Source organism: Oxyura jamaicensis, chromosome 1, assembly GCF_011077185.1.
Source record: "Oxyura jamaicensis isolate SHBP4307 breed ruddy duck chromosome 1, BPBGC_Ojam_1.0, whole genome shotgun sequence".
NCBI classification, from domain to species: domain Eukaryota; kingdom Metazoa; phylum Chordata; class Aves; order Anseriformes; family Anatidae; genus Oxyura; species Oxyura jamaicensis.
Genome location: NC_048893.1, coordinates 177,609,026 through 177,629,146, shown reverse-complemented (window position 1 = coordinate 177,629,146; position 20,121 = coordinate 177,609,026). Strand labels below are relative to the sequence as shown.

The window sequence follows — 20,121 nt, the reverse complement described above, 5'->3', positions numbered from 1 at the left end:
GAGCATTGTCCAAACACTTCTTGATCTCCAGCTGGCTCGGCACCGTGACTAAGTATTAGTATTAGGACAAAATCCTATTTTCTGAATGAGCTGAAATGAGGTGTACTTTATTGGGAACCACAAGCTGCTACCACGTTTCTTAAGCCATAGAGGAAGGCAATACTTGACGAATGAAATATTTGACACAAAAACTTCCCTGAGGTCTCTGGCAGTCCAGTCTCCCAAGACCCAACATTTCGGTATGCATCATCTCACACCCACGTGCACGCACGCCGAGGTGAAAGACTGAAGTGCAACGTGCCCAAGAAACGATCCTTGCCAGGATCAATACAATAAATACCAAAGGTAGCGTCTGAGCAGCTCTATCTGCTTTCAATGTGTCATGTGCAATCACTGGGCGCGATGTAAAAACAGAAGGCAAGAGTTTATCAGGTTTCAGATTCAGCTGAATCACCCGGCCCACCCCTATGCAAAGGCCAATGTGCCTGGAAGTAAACACAGCTCGAGCAGCTCGTATGTTTTCCAGGGTGTTGGGTTTCTGTTTTGTCGTAAATACGATCCATTACAATATTCTCCCACATCCTCCAGTCAGTGTTTCAACATTTTCAGGTGCCTTTCTCGTTTGTTGTTTTCCTTTATATATTGCTTGAGGAAAAACTGACTAGCTTCATGTGATAGCTTTTGTATATTAAATAATTTTATTGTGTTTGAGCAACAAACTAAAAACAGGATGTTTGACAGTTACGGTATAATTCAGTGGTTTCTCTTGAGCCTGTGTGAAGGAAAATTCATGGCACGGCACAATGCAATGCTTGACAACTATTTCATCTTCTTTTCCTTTATTTCACTGGAAAAGTGATAGCTACCTGTCATCAACAAGAAAAATAATGTATATTCCAGAATCAGCACAGAGACGGTGGCATAATAAAGGCTCACTCTTAAAAACAATCGTTGTTCCATTGTTGAATTCTTGCTTGAAAAGCATATTTATATCTGCATTACAATGTATTTGCATACAAATCAGTGCATCATGTGTATGCTGCGCATATGCATATGCATGGTGTCATTATATACATTTTATACTAGATTTATATAGCTGGAAACATGGGTAGACAATAATAGTAAGACGGTATTTTGACATACATGCATATATTCCTACTCTGCTGGTGACTGAAACATTAAAGAAGGCAGCGTTTGGATGGGATGCTTCACAGGTAAGGTACATCCCAGGCAAATACTGCCCATGCCATAAATGCAGCGAGGCCAAGGGGCCACAGCAGAAGAATGACAACCTAACGGGTTTAAGTGCTTTGAGATCTGGTGCTGTAAATGCAAACCTTGCTTAGCCCTGGTCTGCAGGGAGACAATACTGAAACCAGCGAGGTCCCAGCAGCAGGTTCTTCCTAAACTCAGAATCACGCCCTACACCAGCACGAAAACAGACAGGAAGAGCAATCAGCAGTTTCAATTTTGCATCTGCCAGGTACTGAAGAGTGAACCTTGACTAGGATCAGATGAGCTGACGCCACATCATCAGTAGTAAGAAGGCAGATGGCAGGAGGTAGCTTGACTGCTTCTCATCCAGGGAGGAGATGGGGATCATCGATGGGCTTTAGAAAGGGGCTCAAAGCAAAGAAGAGCATCAGGCGCAAAGGGGCCCTTCGGATCCGCACACCCACACATTACAGAAATGCTGCTGCAGCTGCAGAGAAATCAGCAGTGGCTCCTTGAAAGCCACCCACTTTCACTCTTTACTCCAGTTGTGGCTACCAACCTCGCTGGCTGCTCAAGCAGCTCATGACAGAGAGAGAGAAAGAGGGAAAGAGAAAGAAAAAGAGAGAAAGACAACAGAAGTGGAGGCTCAGGCAACAATGTGGACTTTGATTAACTCCTCTTTGATGCTAGGGGATCAGTTCATTGAGGCAGAGGACTGCATCCTTCCCAGTGGGTGCCAGAGCTGCTGGAAAACAGGAAACATAGTGAAAGGTGAGGAGGGAAAAGGTGAGCAGAGAGAAAAAAAAAAGACAAAAAGGAAAGTGTGGGTGAAAATAAGGACATCACAAAAAGAAGGTACAACACAGGGAATATGCCACAAGAGATTAAAAAAAAAAAAAAGGGAGGAAAATGGGCAAGAGACAAGGAGAGATGAAACTGCCAGTCCATGAAGAAAGAGGATGGAGGATATCAGTGTATCAAAGCCCCCCCATATTGCAGCTTTTGCAAAATAAATATCCCACGAGAATACTTCAGAGGTGCTGAATGAGCAACATCGCAGACCACAGGCAACCTCTGCAGGAGGCTGGCCAGTCTCGTGGTGTCTCCTACAGGACTCACCCTGGCTGCATCCACACACAAAGCAGCAAGTCCATACCGCAGCCTGCCTTCCAGACATTTAACGGGTAGTAAATAGATCCAGAGCTGGACGTAATTGTGGAGCTCTGCAGCCTCTGTGCTTACCTGTGCTTTCAGCAAGGCCAACTATCAACCTCCATCTCTGAGAAGATGGACAAGCCCGAGGATCACAGAATCACAGAATTGTAGGTGTTGGAAATGACCTAAAGAGATCAGCAGGTCCAACCCATATGCCAGAGCAGGTTCCCTAGAGCAGGTTGCCCTGGCAGGCATCCAGATGGGCCTTGAGTATCTCCAGAGGAGACTCCACAACCTCACTGGGCAGCCTGTGCCAGTGCTCCGTCACCCTCACCGTGAAGAAGTTCTTTCACATGTTGGTGCGGAACTTCCTGAGCTCCATTTTTTGACCATTGCAAGGTCAAAAGGATGAGGATGCCAGGGATCCCAAGGATGATCCCAAGGATGTCAGGGACTCAATGAGGTGATGTATTGGACAGCCAGCTGCTCTCTCCCTGTCCCACCTAAATAAATGCCAAGGCCCCGTCAGTATTTCTTGTTAGTATTTTGCCCAAGAGCGATGGCTACTGAGTGTTTAGATAGACACTCGAAGAAGGACTCAGGAGTCAAAATTAAGTGAAGGGACAAAAATGAATTTTAAAGAATTCCTTAACTTAAGTGGATTTGTGAAAAACTTGAGTCTTGCATGGTTTTGTTGCAAAACTGCAATATACATTCAAAATCCAGTGCAGAAAAGAAGGACTCCACAGAAGGACTGATTTTTTTTTCCACATCTGCCAGATGTGTTTTCCTTCCAGTTGATATCTTCCTTTTTTTTTCAGTGCATCAATTTCTTAGTGTTTTTTTATTCCCCTCTTTTACTTATACACCTAATCTTACTCTTTCTCAAACCTCTGTGGTGTGCTTGAGAAGTCACTTTGGAGACAAGCAGGGAACAGACTTTTCCCACAAGACTCAACAGCAGTATTCTCTCCGTGCATGAAGCTCACTGCAAATGTAGACAGCATACCTCTATCACAAAACACAAGAAATGAAGCTCTTGCTGCTGAAAACACTGTGTGAAGGCTTCAGCACAGCCAGGCAGGGCTGTCGTCCCCGTTGTTCCTGAACAAGCCTTTTCAGCCACTCGTGATGTCAGGAGGCACTATTCAGACAGATAACAGCAATCTGCATCCCTCTGGATTCTCCTTAACCTCCATAAATAGGCACTTTCTTTGCTGCTTCATCATGTGAACCTAATGAGTTGTGGTTTGGGTGCTTTCTGTTTGTTTTTTAAATATTAAAACAGGAGTTTCTAGTTAAAAACTTCCAGGACTGCAATACAATCAGCAGTCTGACCTTGTCTAGACCCTTCCTTCTCAACACCAACCATTAGCAGTAGGGCACCTATGGCGTGAATCAGGTGTACACCTACCCAAGACCTGAAACCCAGCACAACAGTAACACACTAAAATACGTTTCCCAAACCAGGCAGGTTTCATGCTGCAGCCCACCAAAAAGCACAGAAGGGTCTCATCCTCTCCAAGGCTGGGAGATGGCTTGGTTCATCACTAACACTCCCTTTTAGTCACCTTGGAGACTGAACAATGGACAATAACTGCATTTTACACTTATTTTACAGTGTTGGCTCCTGCATCATTCAGTCCCCTCCAGTGCACTGATTTTAACCAGCACTGATCATCTGCAAGCCTGAAGAGAGGGAGAAAACGAAGAGGGTGACATTCAGTCATCTGGTGGAGGTCTCTGTGAAGGGTGGAAAGAAGGCTCAAGAACAGGCTTACTTGCTGAGATAAGAAAAGAAGGACAAAGAAGCCCAAAAAGATGCCATTGTGTTCCTAAAAGACTATCAAGGTCTGATAGTTGAGAAAGGAGATCATAAAACTTACTGTGAGCACACTGAATGTCTTAGCAGCTGACTGGTGATCGACAGTTGTAGGCTCCAGGCAGCGATTGCCCAGTATTTCTGATTTACCAAAATACCTCTTAACTTTGTTCATTTTTCTAACAGATCTCCAGGAATGTGTCTTTATCCTACTGCAGTTTGGTAGCACTGGGGGGTTGCATTAAAATCTTTCCCCTCAATTCTTTTTTCTCCAGACACAGGAAACTACTCTGTGGCCTGACACAGCCCCGAGAAAAGTCCCTTTGGGAGGATTTGCCTAGATCACCTTCATCCACTCCTTAGCTTTCAGCTCGATCCAGCTGCAGGTAAGAAAGGAGACTCAATAGCTGCTGGTGCTGTGAAAGCTGCAGCCAAAGTAGCTCAGCGGCCAGATGGGTGGCTTGCAGAATGTCAGCTGTGGAGCACGGGCACATTGATTTCACAACCCTTAATCCCAAACACCGGTGCTGCAGCATGGGTATTGGCGACCCCCCCATGACTGAACCCAGAATATTCTTACAGTGGTCAGAAGGAAAAGAAAAAAAAAAAATCTATTTGACAAATTTCTGTGAAGTCGTGCAAATGGGTCTTCAAAAACATCTACGTCAATGGATTCTGCCTTTGATATTTTAAGCAAACTCGTGTGCCAATGTCAGATGAAATCAGCACATCTCTTCCTCAGTGGGGTTACTGTCTAGCTGCCAGCCTGCTGCTTGTGCAACACCGTTGGAGCCAGCCACCAAGATGTGCAGCTGAGCAAGGAAGTGGGTAACTGCCATGGAGGTAAATGCAAGGTCAAGACCATGGCTGCAGCAAGTGCAAAGGTAAACGCTAAGCAGAGAAGCGGCAAGCATCCAGAAGGGATTTTTCACAAGCATGCTGGCATGCTGTCTCGCACAGCTTGTTATGTTCCCATAGATTTCAAGCAAAAGCAGTCTGTGACAAATATTTTGAGAGTGCTTCGCAGAAATCGAAGCTGCGAGATGTTGAATCTGCACTGGCAGAGCCAAGCACCAAAAGCATAAAGTGAACTTTTTCCTCTACAGACTGCACCACAGAACAGCTTCCTGATTTGCAGAGGCTTTTTACACCTCTTGTCACCAGCAACCCTGCTATGAAAAGAGTTACTTGGAAAACCTACAGGACACGGGCATCATATCTTCTTTGAATCAATCAGGGGGGCATGCAAAATTACTGAAAGTTGTGTAAATGACCCGTGGAAGCTGCTGACTGCTCGCGTTGGGCATCGCCTTGTAGCAGACGAAGCGAGCAGCCTGGCAGCTGCTGCGCTCAGCACGGTAGCAGCTCCGCGTTGCTCCCTTGTAGATGATTCACGAGGGGCTGGTGAGGGAAGCAGGCAATTCGCAACAGGAATTTCTTCTAATACAGCAAGTTTAGCTAGAAACCAAAAGAGCAATCCGGGCCATTGGAAGCGATTCAGAAGTGCGATTTTCCCTTTGAGAAGACGACTGCATTTGTTAGCCGTATCACTGCAGGCACAGCAAGAACACGGGAGAAAAGCCCTAATTCTCAGCATAGCGCATGTGGCTCGCACAGAACCTCTGCTCGGCTTCTCTGGGGGAAAATGGAGTTAATTAACTTGTTATGGCTGTAAAACAGGCCTTCGCTGCCTTCTAACAATATCTCCAGGCAAAGGGGAAAGTACCTTCAATCTTCGCAGTCATGAGGTGGAAGAGCGGCTTTCAAGTCATTTTGGAGCTAGCCAAGGCTTCTGGGGAGCACGCAGCTCTGTTCAGCAGTTCAGAGTGTGGGTAAGATTCACCAGCCGTGACTCAGGCATCTGAAACTTGCCAATCACCTTCGGCTCCGTTTGTCACTGGGGAAGAAAAACAGGTAAAGAAAATTCACTTTTCCAAATCCTGGAGAGATAAGTGGTCCCCTGGTGGTGCCTCTGTTTGTTTTGACTGAAAGGAACAACGTAGAAGAGCTAGCTCTGACCTGGACGTGAGCTACCTTCAAACCTCCACAGCCAGGTGCAAAAACAGCCCAAATTGTAGGCCATAGAAATACTTGCAACTGTTTCAATAGCCAAGCTGTTTCAGTCTCCAAGGGTAATCCCAAACCTCTCAGTCTACCTAAAATCAGGCATCACAGCATGTCAAGGAGCATGCTAGTAAGCTGTGGTTCTGGCTCAAACTTGGCAGCCATACAACGAGCAGGACATTGATGAGGAAAGCCCTTCTTCAAAGCAGTATTAAAAAAAGTTATCTGCCTTCATGGTTGTCAGTCAACTGGCATTTCTTTAAGGACCTGTCAAATTCTGGATCCAGCCTACATCACATATCAATTGATACTATTGAGGCAGCTTCTGCGCTTGACGGCAACGTATTGGGTAGCACCATTGCTTCAGTTCTGGATGGAAAGCCTTCACATACTGGCAAGTTTTGAGATGACTTGCAGGTGCCCAACAGCAATGAAGACAGAGCGTTTGCTTTGTACAAAGGTAAATCACATGATTGCAGAGAAGTGGCCCTTCCAGTACCTAGAGGAGGCCTACAGGAAAGCTGGGGAAAGACTCTTTGTCAGGGACAGTAGTGACAAGACAAGGAGTAATGTCTTTAAACTAAAAGAGGGTAGGTTTATATTAGACATTAGGAAGAAATTCTTCACTCAGAGGGTGGTGAGGCACTGGCACAGGCTGCCCAGAGAAGCTGTGGATGCCCCATCCCTGGAGGTGTTCAAGGCCAGGATGGATGGGGCTTTGGGCAACCTGGGCTGGTGGGAGGTGTCCCTGCCCATGGCAGGGGGTTGGGACTAAATGGGCATTAAGGTCCCTTCCAACCCAAACCATTCTGTGATTCTATGAAATGAAACCATGCTATATATAACACTATCTTAACCAGGAAGATCTTCAACTGGAACAATAAACCATCTTCTTTCCTGTGAAATGAGTTCACAGATAAACTTAAAATTGTATGTTTGATCGTACTGTGTAATAACAGTATGGGTGGTATTAGTAAAATACACTATTATTTAAAAACACCTGTGTACATTGCTTTGGTAAAAGCTACGTTAATTAGTAATCTGGGAATGCCATGTCGGTATTGAAGCCTTAATAGTTACTTAAAAACTGAAGTGTGAACCTGGATTGGACCGGTGTTCCTGGAAAGGGCAGGAATATTGTAGTAATTTAGTCATCAGTAATAAATTATTAATCTGTGAGTATTGTTCAACCTCTGCTACTAAATTTATTTTGAAATGCTACGCCAGTGCAGTAGACTTAATAGCAACTTAAAAATAAAGGGATTGACCTGAAAATGAGCTGGTGTCTGTGGAAAGAGAGAAGATGGATTTTGAAGTCTGATTATAGTCAGTGTCACCTGTAGCCTTAGGAGAGCAGACTGGTCTTGCCTGGAATAGCTGTAGATGCAGCCAGTTGGTGCTACCACCTCTACAGAGTCGGGTAGGTTTCTCCCTCTCAGATTACCCACTTTACCTGTAAGCCTGTTATTTTAAAATGATTTGTCGTCATTAGAGGCTCTGCCATGGGGCTCCCCTTCTCTGCCAGCAGAGAAGGCTGATTTCCTATCAGAGGAGACAGGGCAAAGAGCAACCATGCAACCAGCGGTGGGGAGGAAGGGCGACCACCTGAGAGGGAACTTCACTTGGCAGCAACCGGAGCTGAAACATCCCAGGAATGCACTGACTGCTGAGACTGCTGAGAGAGGTTGTTTCTTTGTTGTTGTTTAGTTGTGTTTTTTTCTTTTTTCCTTTTTTTTTTTTTTCTCGGGGGGGGGGGGGGTCTTTTCATGGAGACAGGAAGAACTACTTTGAAGCAAAGCGCAGAAAGGGGATAGAGACTGAGAATTCAGGGAGATGCCAGCAAGAAGCACTAAGAATGAACTTACAGGAAATGGCGTGAAAGACGGTCTAAAGCATGGAAAGAAGTATACACACTAGCAGTGCCTGGCTCTTCAAAGAGCTATATTCTTCAAAAGAAGTAAAACCTTTTTGCTAGAATCTTTAGACTCAAGAACAAGAGGATGCACAAGCTGCGCAGTCACAAAGGGAAAGATTCAACAAGAGCAGGAGAGACTTCAGAAGGCAGCTACGCTTAGTGCCTGAAACATCATCTTGACTATGAATGGGAAACCTCATCGCTAGAAGTGAGCCACTGATTCACAAAGCAACGCAGCACCAAGAGGCAGCAGGAGAGGTTTTAAAGCGCAGACCCCATTGTGCTGAACACAGCATCTCGTGGTCGGCTCAGAGTTAGAGGATTGTTCCAGCAGAGAATATTGATAGGCTCAGAAAGGCAGAACACAGCCTTGAACATGCAAACCATGGAACTGCTCGTGGAAATGGAGGAGCAACGCTAGGACCAGATGCCAGGTTTCTCATAGAGAAGATATACATGGGACGTGGACCCATAGGAGTAAGAACAAACAAGTCACAAAGTCTCTGAAACACTGTTCCAGGTCTAGGATGAATATTCTCTGCAAGTCCATCCCTCTAACTGAGTAACAACTGAGGGTAAAAACAGGGAATTCATACAAACACCGTGAAAAATGAAGCAGAAAACGTTCTGTGACACTACATGAGCTGAAACTTTGGCACACTCAAAACCATGTGCTTGCTTGCAGGGAGGAACCATAGGCTCACAAAACATTGGGTGCTTGTGGAGGTGCTCTTGATTCCTTTCAGGTGATTATTAAATCCAAGCAAGCCTACGTGGCCCTTTCACATTTACAGAAGACCCTTTGCCATGTTAGAACACTCTGGCTTGAAACAGCCCGAGCTCACATCAGCCTGCTAGCCCAGCCCTGGTACAGTGACAAATACAAGTTCTTCCTCTCCCTACACTAGTTTCTTCCTCCTCAAATATTTTCTCATCTGCTGTTCTAATAAAAAACACACTTAACAGGCCAGGTCATCGCCTCCATCACCACCACCAGCACCACTGGCTAGGAGAGCTTCTGGTGACTTTTGGCCAGAGCCACTGGGACGATGCTGCAGCACTGGGGGTCAGCAGGGGAGTGGGGCAAACTCACCCACAGCAGAGCAAGCCTCCCACATGGATGCTCACAATGATGAAGAGCAGCTTGTGCATGATATCACACCTACCTCCTTTTTGTCACTGAGAAGCAACTGCGTCACGAAGCACCACTTCGCAGCAGCAGCCTTCAGGGAGTTGTGTGGCACTGGATCCAGGTCACTTCTGGCCTTTGAGGGACTCCCGCTCTGTACTGGGATATGGGAGCATCCAACACAGGCGCTGGCAGCTCTTCCCAGCAGCGCCTTTTCCAACAGCTGTGAAAACCGGCTGAGATGCTGCTGCTCGCTGTGCTCCAGACCTGGTTTATTGTGACACAGCAGCTGGAAAAGATGGCCAATGGGACAGCCAAGAGGACAGATGGATCCTGGGGAATACAGGTTTCCTGGCATCAAGCATCCTTGTCCCGCACTGAGAAGAGCTGTGCAAAGCTTTCTGACTTAATGGATGGGCTGAGAACCTCCTCTCTAAGCCAAAAAGAAACACATAAAGAGGGAAGGCATCCTAAAACAAACTTGTGCACACCAGTAAGCAGTAACACCATGGTGCCCAGGCTTGTACACAGGTGTCCACACTCACATCTGCCTCCCTCCCATCACATCCAGCCCCCAGGGGAGATGTTCTCTTCCACCTCCATGCACATCCCACCTCCTCTGACAGCTTTTCCTGGCTCCCAAGAGGATGGCTATTAAGGATTATGCTTTATGGAGGCTTCCTCAGGTGCTGTCAGCCACGAACAGGGCATTCATGGCCCTCTGCTCCCACTCAGCTCTGGCTGACAGTGGGATTTTGGCACCTTGTTTCTCCTCTCTGCAGCCCTGTGGGAGCGTGCTCTGTCCTGCCCTGGGAAACATCCTCTGGGGTTTGGTTCCTTGCATTCTCCCAGCAAAGAGAAATTGGCCTCTGGAAACGACGTGTGTCAGTGCCATGGTATTATGGCCCTTGTACTCGCCGTGAAGTAAATATTGAGGTGGAAGGGTAAGTAAGTCATCACGGACTGGAGAGAAGAATAATCCTTTGTGAGCATTTCCACAAGAGGTTATTGAAACATCAAGCAGACACCATCAGAGCGACTCAGTAAGCTTCAAAATACTCCTGGGAAGTATCCAAGAAAAGTTAAATATACACTGGGTCACTTTATTCGCATCTTGAGTGGGAAGGAGCAGCTACTTGACCGTGCACAGCAACAATAACACCAGCAGTTAGGCACAGGAAGTCAAGAAGAATACCACAGACATTTTAAATGTGAACAGATAAGTTAGCCCCTCCGAAAGCATCTTACCTGAGTCGGGGTGTTACTGGTGCACAGGGGACAGTGTTACCTTAGGGTGTAGCAGGCTACGTCCCTTCTTTCTCCAGAGACAAATGTTCCACATCCTCCTGAGAAGCTTCCCCCAGGAAGGAAAAGTCATTTACTGGGACATCAGCTCAAAGGAAAGCCTTCAAACACATGGGGCAAGGGGCTGGAACCAAGAACTGCAGAGTAATTTTAATGTGATTTCTAATTCATTAATGCAACTGCAGGAGAGATTTCAGACCTTTAATCACATAGATCAATCGTGATTAGTAACGATTTGTTGCAGTGGTTTGCTGTGTATTTTCTTATAATTCGGTTTAAATATAAATCTGCCTTGACAGTTACTGGATAAAGCAGATAGCCTGTAAGAATTGTTCCTATGGGAGCAAAAATCTGGATATTGTAACATTAATTTCCATCATAAGATGATTTTTAAATAAATCAAAACAATTGTTCTCACTCAGGTCCTTGCACTGAAGCGGTAGCTGCTTCTTACCCAGCCACTGAAAAACCCTAGCCCCATTTTTTAAAACAGCCTACTGGGACAATAAAATTGCTACACAAGCTTTAAAGGAGCGAGTGGCGAGCAGCTTGTCATAACACGACATTCATAACACCTTCGGGGAGCAGAACAAACGGTTAAAAGGAAAGTTAGCTGACTCATTCCGTGAGTAGCTGGTGTCAGTCGTAGCAGCTTGGAAGTTAACAGATAAAAATGTTATCACGGGCAGCAGTAATATAGCCCCAACGACGACACAGACTTGTGTGTGTAAAAGAAACCCAATTAACTGCCTTAAATACGTGTGCAATTTGTATTTGGTAGTGATATTCCAGCAGCGTACTGGAGGCCAATTGACAGCTTCTTTAGAAGAAGCCTTGCGTTTCCGTGCCTTCCGCAGGAGAATAATTTTATTTGAAGATATACAGCAACTTCAAAGCACTGCTCCCTTCTGGTAAGTAGGCCAAATTTTGTATTCAGTCACACTGGTGGTATAAATTGAGTTTACAGTAACTCCATTGACTTCATCAGCATAATTAACCGCTGGAACAACTTACCAGCGATGCCATACACTCTCCATCGCTGGAAATTATTAAGTCCCAAATGTCTGGCTTGCTTGTTTGTTTTTCTGGAGGAAAAAACATATAATAAAAAACTATGTTCTAGTTGAAACTAAGAAGCCAACTGGCTTGGGCTGCACATGATATCAGATGAGTGGGCTGTATTGCCACACTTGGACTTCACAAGCCATGAGCAGAAGGTCTTGGTGGACGCAGCAGCTCTAGGGTGGCACAGCATGGCGTGGACAGCCTTAACCCCAGCAAAGGCACCTTCCCACAGCATCGCTAAATCCATTCAGGACTGCGTTAGTAGAGGGTGAAGCAGATCTGTCCCGTAGACAAGCCTTGGCAGGGACCTTTGAACCAACCTGAGTTAGTCTGAGATGGACTGGACTCAAAGCATTAGCTCCGCTCCTGCTAAGAGCCAAAACACACAACCTGATACTCACAGTTCATTTGTCACAATCAGAAGGGGAAAATAAAAATAAAAAGTTTGAGTGTCTTCCTGCAAGTTTCTAGGCAATTATTCACATACGTCACATGAATTATCAGATACCATGGGCTATTTGTTGATTTGTTATGTTTGGCTTCTGTGCAGTAAAAATCATATGTCACCGTTTGTGGGGGTGAGTAGGTCTCTCAAATGGCTCAGGAGGGTGTAATGTCTTTCCACAGGCCAATTAAAACACACAACTGCTGCAAAGACTGTCTGAAGGGAGCCACAGAAACTATTCAAATTAGCAGCTGCTCTATATGGCCCAACTGCAAGAATCAGAGTGAGGAAAGGCATGTTAAGAGCAACATTTAATTTTTATCAGAGCCGTTTAGTCCTGGGCAGTGTCACCCTGGCAGAGCAGGCTACGCATGTTACATCCCGCACCAGTTGCACCAGACCCTGGCAAATTATGGGGGTTGTGCTCATAATAGGATAGGTTCGGAGCCAAAAGATCAAGCTAAAGGCTTGTTGCAGGCTCCCAAACCCCTGAGCTTCTCTTCTTTAAGGAGAACAAAAAATAAAAGAGGGAAAACTTGTTGTGGGATTTTAATTTCTTCCCATGTTTCATATTAGATGCCTGATTTTGCCTCCTCTTCCAGCAGTAACAACTCCTCTATTCTTGGGTACATGGTGTTGGCACAAAGAGGGAAACAAGCAGAGCCAGGCAGAAGCGCAGCCCACGCACAAGTCAGGTCGGTCCCATGAGGAGCCCAGTGTTCTTACAATACCTGCAGCCTTCCCACACACCATGGACAGGAGCCATGGTGGTAGCCCCATAGCTGCATCCAGACCTGCCTCCATAGGTCACCTTCTCCACAACCAGCATCTCCTGCCTGGGTTTGGGGTAAAGCTGTTTGCCCATCTCCATGAGGCACTTGCCCTGCTCCCAGCACATACCCCTGGAGCTTCTGTCACCAACAAATTAATAACTTTAGTTGTTGGGGCTTTTGCTGTTGTTGAGGCTGTCGGTTTTATACGATTTGGCAAGGATTAATCCAATCTCACCTCCATCTCTGTCCTACTCTCCCCTTCCCTGTCTCTTTAACAGCCACATTCAGTTCTCATTCAGCTCAGGTGTGGAGGAAATCTCAGTGCCTGACAAAACGAGAATGGTAGAATTAAGGGAAGAAGAAAAAAAAAAAAAAAAGGCAGGAGTTCCCCTTCTATGTATTTATTTTTAAACAACTTCATGCCATTTTCTTTCCCAAAACAGTGGTTCAAGTGGCCTTCTCTGGCCACTCAACTAAATGTCATAAGTAGCACCCAGCAGCACCCGTGACAACCACCACAGATGGGACTGATTTTTCTCTGGGTTGCCTACCTAGTTTGCCCTGTATGACTGAATAACCAATTCTCTAAGTAGGGGAGCTACACTGCAGATGCTGCTCTTGTGTGCCAATTTCAGGTTTTGGTGGATCCCAGAGTGGTCATTGGTGTGGTCCCCCATGTCACGAGCTTCTCCTTTCTTCCTTTCCACATCCTCCTTTCTCCTCCTCCTCCTGGCTACAAACAAGGCAGTGGAAAGTAAATACTGCTTCTCTTTCCCATCATGGTCAGGAGAGGAGGGGAGCGGGTTTTCCCTTCCCCATTTCCACGTGGTGGTGAGAGCTGATTAACAGGGCTTTCCCCAGGGAAAAGGGAAGAGCAAGTGGGAAAGTACTGGTGCTCACCCTGCTGCTGCTGCTGCTGAGTCTCGAGGCACAGGGCTGGATCCCAGCACAGACACTCCCGTGGCCCCCTGACCAAGCACTGCTCCAGCTTTGGTACCTACAGAGCAGTGCCTGGGATTGCCCCACCATTCCCATCCCCAAAATGTGTGCTCACGTACTCTCAAATGGCCTCCCATACTGCAGCCACATCAACCGTGGCTGGAAGAGTACCTGCAAGTTGTCCATCCTTTCCTCACCTCTCATTTCTTTGGTGTCAAACTCCTCCACTGCCATGACTGCTGCCACCACAGCCTGCTGGGACAAGAGGCACACTGCAGGGCCAAGCATGGGGAATGGAAATGTTCAGAGTGGAGAGAAGCTGCAAGCCAGAGCATCCCAGGGATGGAGTTTTGGCCCGCTCCCACCACCAAAATAGCACCTGAATGAGTCCCAGATGTGGCCCAGGGAGGGATGCAGACCCCTACATGACCCAGCATGGTTTAAGTATTCAAGGGCTGGTGATGGCACTGGTGAAAGCTGTCTGCTTGCCCCATGTGCATCTAATTAATTGCCCATTTGGGGGAAGCCTTGCAGAAGGAGAAGCGAAAAGGAGCAAGCTATTGCCAACAGCTGGGGTGAATCAAAACGAGCCTCACACAGGCTGTTTCAGACTCCAAGTGATGCTACTGCTGAGAGAAACCCAATTTCTTTTTTAAATCTTGTGAAAAGCCAGGGCTGGGACTAGAATCTGCACCCACGCACTCAAACCCACCTGCTTGTACCCACTGCCAGACCAAACATGTCCCTTTAACAGGTCGCTGACTTTTTAATTAAAACTTTTCAAGGGTTCAAGGCTCAGGGCTTTGCGTTTGTCTTGGATTTCAGCTCACATTGTCCCCACTCCCTATCTCACCACTGGTTTTCAATGCAGAAAATGAACAACTGCGCAGCCCAGCCCAGGCAGAGGCTTCAGAAAGCCTGCTGTCTGCAGCCCCCCACTTTGTGATGGCAAAACGTCAGGGCTGGGTATTTTAGCTACAGTTTTAGTCAGTCCTATTATCAATGCACTGCAGAAAAACTGCCTTGGGTGGCAGTTACACCAGAACCAAGCCCCTGTGCTACACAGTATGCCTGTACCAGAGGATCAACGCCGTGTGGAGCAGGCTCACCCCCTCCAACACTCCTCCTTGTATGCACAGCCATGAGATGCCCCAGACAAATCAGCCACTGCAGACACCACAGGTCTCCCGTAAAGACATTTCCTCTGGCCATGGTGAGCTTCATGCTAGGCAAGACACGAGCAAAGTCTCCTTCAGCAGGAGCCCAGCAGCGGGGGTGACTCATGTCTGAAATCCCCAGCATGGGCGTTGGTCATGTTTCACCCTGGGATTGATGCTGGGACCAACAATGGCAGTGACAAAGCTCCTGTAAAAGTCAACCAACAGTCAGACCTCAGATGCCACCTCCATGACTTCTCTGAGTGAGTAGTAGGACTCAGTAGTGTTGAACCCTGTAGGAACAGAGGAAGCACGCCAGGCACCTGGAAAGACCACTGAGCTATTCTTGCAACACCAGGTCTTCAAAAATTACTAGATAAGGAAAGCAGCCTGGCTTCATTTGTTAACATTTTTCACACTTGCAAATGCTCCTCAAATTAGGTTCTTTCGTCTAAGTAGGGTGAGGACGTGAGCTGATCAGCCTCCAAAGTAGCATCCAAAGCTTTCAAATCACTTCTAAGACATCTACTACTTCTTAGTGAGAGAGTCCTGCAGATGACTTGGGACCAGGAGATGGGGAGGTGGGACACTGGGTGGGACCACTGCCTCCTGCAGCATGACAGGAGACCTCTTGCATCCCTGATGTATCCCCGTGGGACACGGGGCAGCCCAGCCACCCACACCAATGCACTAGCTTGTGCCTTGGGTGGCTTTGGGCAGCCTTTATCCCTCTAGTTAGTAAATCACACAGCTTGTAACAATAGCAGAACCAATTCCATCATGCACCTGGCAGCCACTTTGGCTTTCAGAGCCATTGGAAACCCTAATTTACACCCTCACAAAGCATATCCTGGCACAGTATCTGGGTCTGGATAGTGCTGCTGGGCAGCAATGCCAATCTGATTTAGCACTGCCACACTCCAGCCTGCCTATCTTGTGACTGTCCTAAAACAACCCCATAAAAAAAATTGCAATATCAAATTCCCCTCAGGAGGAAAAAAAATGAACATCCAATAATTTAATCACTGTGATGTTTCATGGACATTTAAGAAAAAAAAAAAATCCACTGATCACATTGAAACCAATGCTGCTATGATGTTCATTTACAGCTTAAAATTTAGCTAAACTAAAAGTACTTGATCCTTCTATTTTTCTCCTTTTTGTCTGATCACTTGTGAGAAATGTGCATGACCAAATTTATACAATTTTGTGTTCCCTGATATCTTGTGGATATCATATGTAATGTACATGGCATGGAATAACCCTGGTCCAAGAAACTCCGAGGTTTTTATGGACAGGTTTTGTATGTGCCTACAACTCCATTTTTCTCCTTGGAGAGCACCAAGCAAACATCCCCTCTCCAGGGAGGCTTTGAGTGAGTTCACAGTAAAATCTTCATATATGCAAAACAGTAATTTGCCTGAGCAGTCCTTGATTTCAGGGGCTAATCACCAACCTGAGGAGCAAGCTCACAGCTTTGCCCTGAAATCAGGGCAGCTGTTTTGTTTGCACCTTTTCCCTTATACAGTGAGCTGAGTATCAAGTTTCATCTTATTAAAAATCAGCTCCAAAGAGAAGATGACCCCTTAGCAGTGAAAAGCACTGGGCTTTGCAGAGCATCCCCCATCCCAGGAGCACATCTTGGTTGATCTTCCCAAAACCCCACAGAGTGAACTTGTATATAACGTGCAGAGGGGAATTTGCACCTCCATCTCTAGATGAGCTGCTCCACACAAATGCTGGGGAGAAGGGGGCCAATTTTGGTGGGCTAACACTTCACTGGCTATCAGAGAGATGGACCCCATGAGGAAAATGGGGCACCGCTGTTACCACAGGTTTTCCACCCCAGCTGCAAGGCCGGCCTGGGAACGGCGCTGCTCTCCCTCCCCCTGCCTCCCCACTTCCCCAGCGAAATCCGAAAGGCGGCTATTTCTGCCACTGCTGACAAATACTGTCACCTCTCGCTGCCTCCCCTCCCTCGTGGGTGACAGGGTGCAGCGCCGGGGACCGTAAATGAATCATTGCCGCCCGGCTGCTGCTGCTTTCAGTACTGGGGGCGGGCGGCAGCAGGGCCACCCACGGCCGGGCAGTTGGGTCTGAGTGGCCCTAAGGCTGCAAGGGATGTGAGGAAGGACAGGGCCTGGTTCCCTGGCAGCGTCCCACCTCATCCCTGTCATCGTAAGGGGGCTTTTGTACATGAGGAAACCAAGCGGGTGTTTGGCAACCACGCAGTTAAGCTTCCCAAACAAGCGCCTTGATCCGATTGCCCTCAGAGCCTTCCTTCCACCCAGGCCGGCCCTGCCACTTTTTGTTCAGGCTTCCAGCTTTACTTCAGACACAAGACAGAGCACTTTATCGCTCAAGCGACACCTACGAGACTCCTCCCCCACTCAGATTGCCCGACTCAGTCTGGGCACCTTTGATTTTACCAAAGTTTTGCCCTTTTTTGCAGAGCCCCGCTCCCATTTTGGGGTGCCACACGCACCTCTCCCGGTACGCCAGCGCACGCCGCCTCGCTCCTCCACGGGCGATGCATTCCCGAGCACAATCAGCCCGATTGTGCTGCTCTCAAACAAGTTTCGGCTTCAGTCTGCTGAGGGAACAGCACAAGGATTTGCTATCTAATCCAATAAATCTACACTGACATCTTGTGGAGATCACGGGACCAGAATGCCTGTAGCCACCAAGAACTGTGGTGAGATTTACAGCCCTGCCAAGTCCTGCTGGACACAGGGGGCTTTGAGGGACCTGTGTCCCTCACACTGCCATGCTGGACACCCTGGTCCCACCTCACAGCCTACCCAGAGGACATTCAGGCCTGGAGGACGTCCTTCTGCAGGCCCTTCAACCTCAGAAGTCATCACGCTCTGTCCACAAGCGGTCAGGAAGAAGAGTGAAGCCAACTAAACTCACAATGCCAGCTAAAATGAAGCTATTTATTTTTAAATCATCACTGATAGCAATGGTGTGGCCCCTCTTTCATAAATGCCATGATGCTTCAGGCTTCACATCAAAGCACGAGCTCCCAACGAGGAGCTATTTTCTTGCTGGAATTTTATTATCTCTGTAAGCATTGGAAGAAAATGGACCTGAGTAGCACTCCAGGACTCCTTTAACAATCCTCTTCATCAAAAAAAAATATATGGTTTAAGCAATTAAACCATACTGCCTGCAGTTCGGGAACACACTCAAGACTTTTGTCCCTAGTCACCCCGTTCTTTATAGCTCCTCTGCCAGGGTCAAATTAAGTGGCCTTCATTATAAGAAATTAGTTATAAGAAATTAATTCTTACTTCCAGTGCTCAGGGAAGTGTTCATACTTGTAGTCAAGGAGCATCAAGCCCCGTCAGGCACACGCCACATCAGTGCCACAGCATGACTGGTTGGAAGGGGTTAACACCAACAGCTGAAATCCCACCACAGATTAAGCCTTCCAACCAAACATCATTCCTCCAGCTTCCTCCTAACACCACACTGGGGAGCAAGTGTTTACGCTCACTCTGTAAGTGGTTAAAAAAAAAAACTGCTTCACATCTGGTTTCTAACAAACCATTCATATCGAATAGGCTTGAAAACCAGAGGGTGCCATCACCCTGTGATGTCAGAGACAAGGGTTGGGTTGGCATATGAGCAAAGCGGGTGGCATCTACACCCCCCTGGCACCTCCTGTATTAACACAGCATTCAGCCCTTCGTGGGTCTTTCATCCTTTCACTTTGGGCAAGGAACCAGCCCTGAGAAGCCTGTTTTGTCCCAGCCCAACGTCTCACAGGTGAAGTGGCCAGGCTCACACGTACCATAAGCAGATGGATGTCTCCAGGAGCACCAGCGCCTGGTACAGCAAGGGGCGTCTCACGTGGGATAACACACGTTTGTGCCCTGAAGACAGCATCACGCCGCTGCAACCCAGTCTGAGGCTCTGAACAAAGCAAGGCTTGTCAGGAGAAGGGACTGCCTGATATTCTCGGGAAAACAAAGCAAACAAACCAAAAAACACCACAGAGTATCTACTTGTTACACTACCCCAAAACCAGAACAGCAAACTTCATCCAGCTAAGTATGAGCTAAAAAACCAGCTAACCCCAAGTTGCAACCATGTGCTTTGAATTTAAGCTCATTACAATAATCAATTAGGCCACTGAGGGGGCAGGGCAAAATCAGCACTTGGAAAGCAGAGATAAAGAAATTGAATGGAAAAAATAGAATACATCCTATGCCTCGAACCGCTTCATTACACCTTCAGTTCATGGTTTGGTTTTTGATTTGTTTTCTTCCGGTATCCACACTGAAATAGAGAAGGGAACGACCACACAACCCAGAATAATTACACCACCCTGCCACCACACCTCACTTTCTGGCCAAAGGCAAGCTCACCAGACCCAATGTCTGTGTGGGTTTGGTTTGGGGCTGGGAACAGGCACAAAGGGGAACAAGCTGTCATGTTTTCAACACACACAATTTTCATGATCCACTCTACTCAAGCAGGCACTATGTCTCAGCCAGCTCCTGCCAGCTTGCCTCTGGTCACAACTCCACTGACACCAAACCATAATGGCCAGCATCTGCCCTCTGAGATGGGCAGGAACCCTCTGAAACTGCACTAAAAAACCCCACTACACCATCGTACCTCTGGTACAACTTTGCCGTGGCTCAGCCAGCCCTACTCAACCAGAGGTTCTCCTTCTACTACATACCCATTGCAGCTATAGACCTGTATGGTATATCCCAGAGGTATGGCATTAGCAGTGCATTAACAAGACCTCAGCTTCGTGCATAAAGGAAATCTGACTGCAGTGAGTAACAAATGCTATTTTGTGTTGGACAGATCCTAATGCTGAATCCATTAAGTTACACATAACACCACCCAGCCAGTCAAAAGAGAGAAAAACAGCCATCATAAGAAACCCCCAAATGACTATACCGAGGGAATACATAGCTCCAGCACCAGCTCTATTCTGAACATGCCAGCAGCCAGCTTTTATCCTTTGGGCTGTGAAAGAAAGATGGTAATTTTTATGCTGGCTTCTAAGCGACAAATCTGTAAGCAATGCTTTAAAATTCCTACAAACCTACCACTTCGGGACTGTCAAGAAGTGCATACCTTCCCCTCCTTCCCCTCTCCTCTTCCCCCCCCCCCC

General features: G+C 47.0%; 2 long non-coding RNA genes across 2 annotated transcripts in view; one reads left to right on the top strand and one right to left on the bottom strand.

The window, feature by feature from the left end:
- The first annotated feature begins 331 nt into the window (after positions 1-331).
- Positions 332-20,121, top strand: part of LOC118165646 — a 20,853-nt gene continuing 1,063 nt past the window's right edge. Inside the window, exons 1-2 of the long non-coding RNA XR_004750158.1 lie at positions 332-345; positions 10,250-10,252. This is a non-coding gene — a long non-coding RNA (uncharacterized LOC118165646). The remainder of the gene's footprint in view (positions 346-10,249; positions 10,253-20,121) is intronic.
- Positions 12,000-14,472, bottom strand: LOC118165653. The gene is made up of 2 exons (XR_004750161.1): positions 14,025-14,472; positions 12,000-13,213 (listed from the first exon to the last, which is right to left on the bottom strand). It is a non-coding gene; the product is annotated as an uncharacterized LOC118165653 (long non-coding RNA).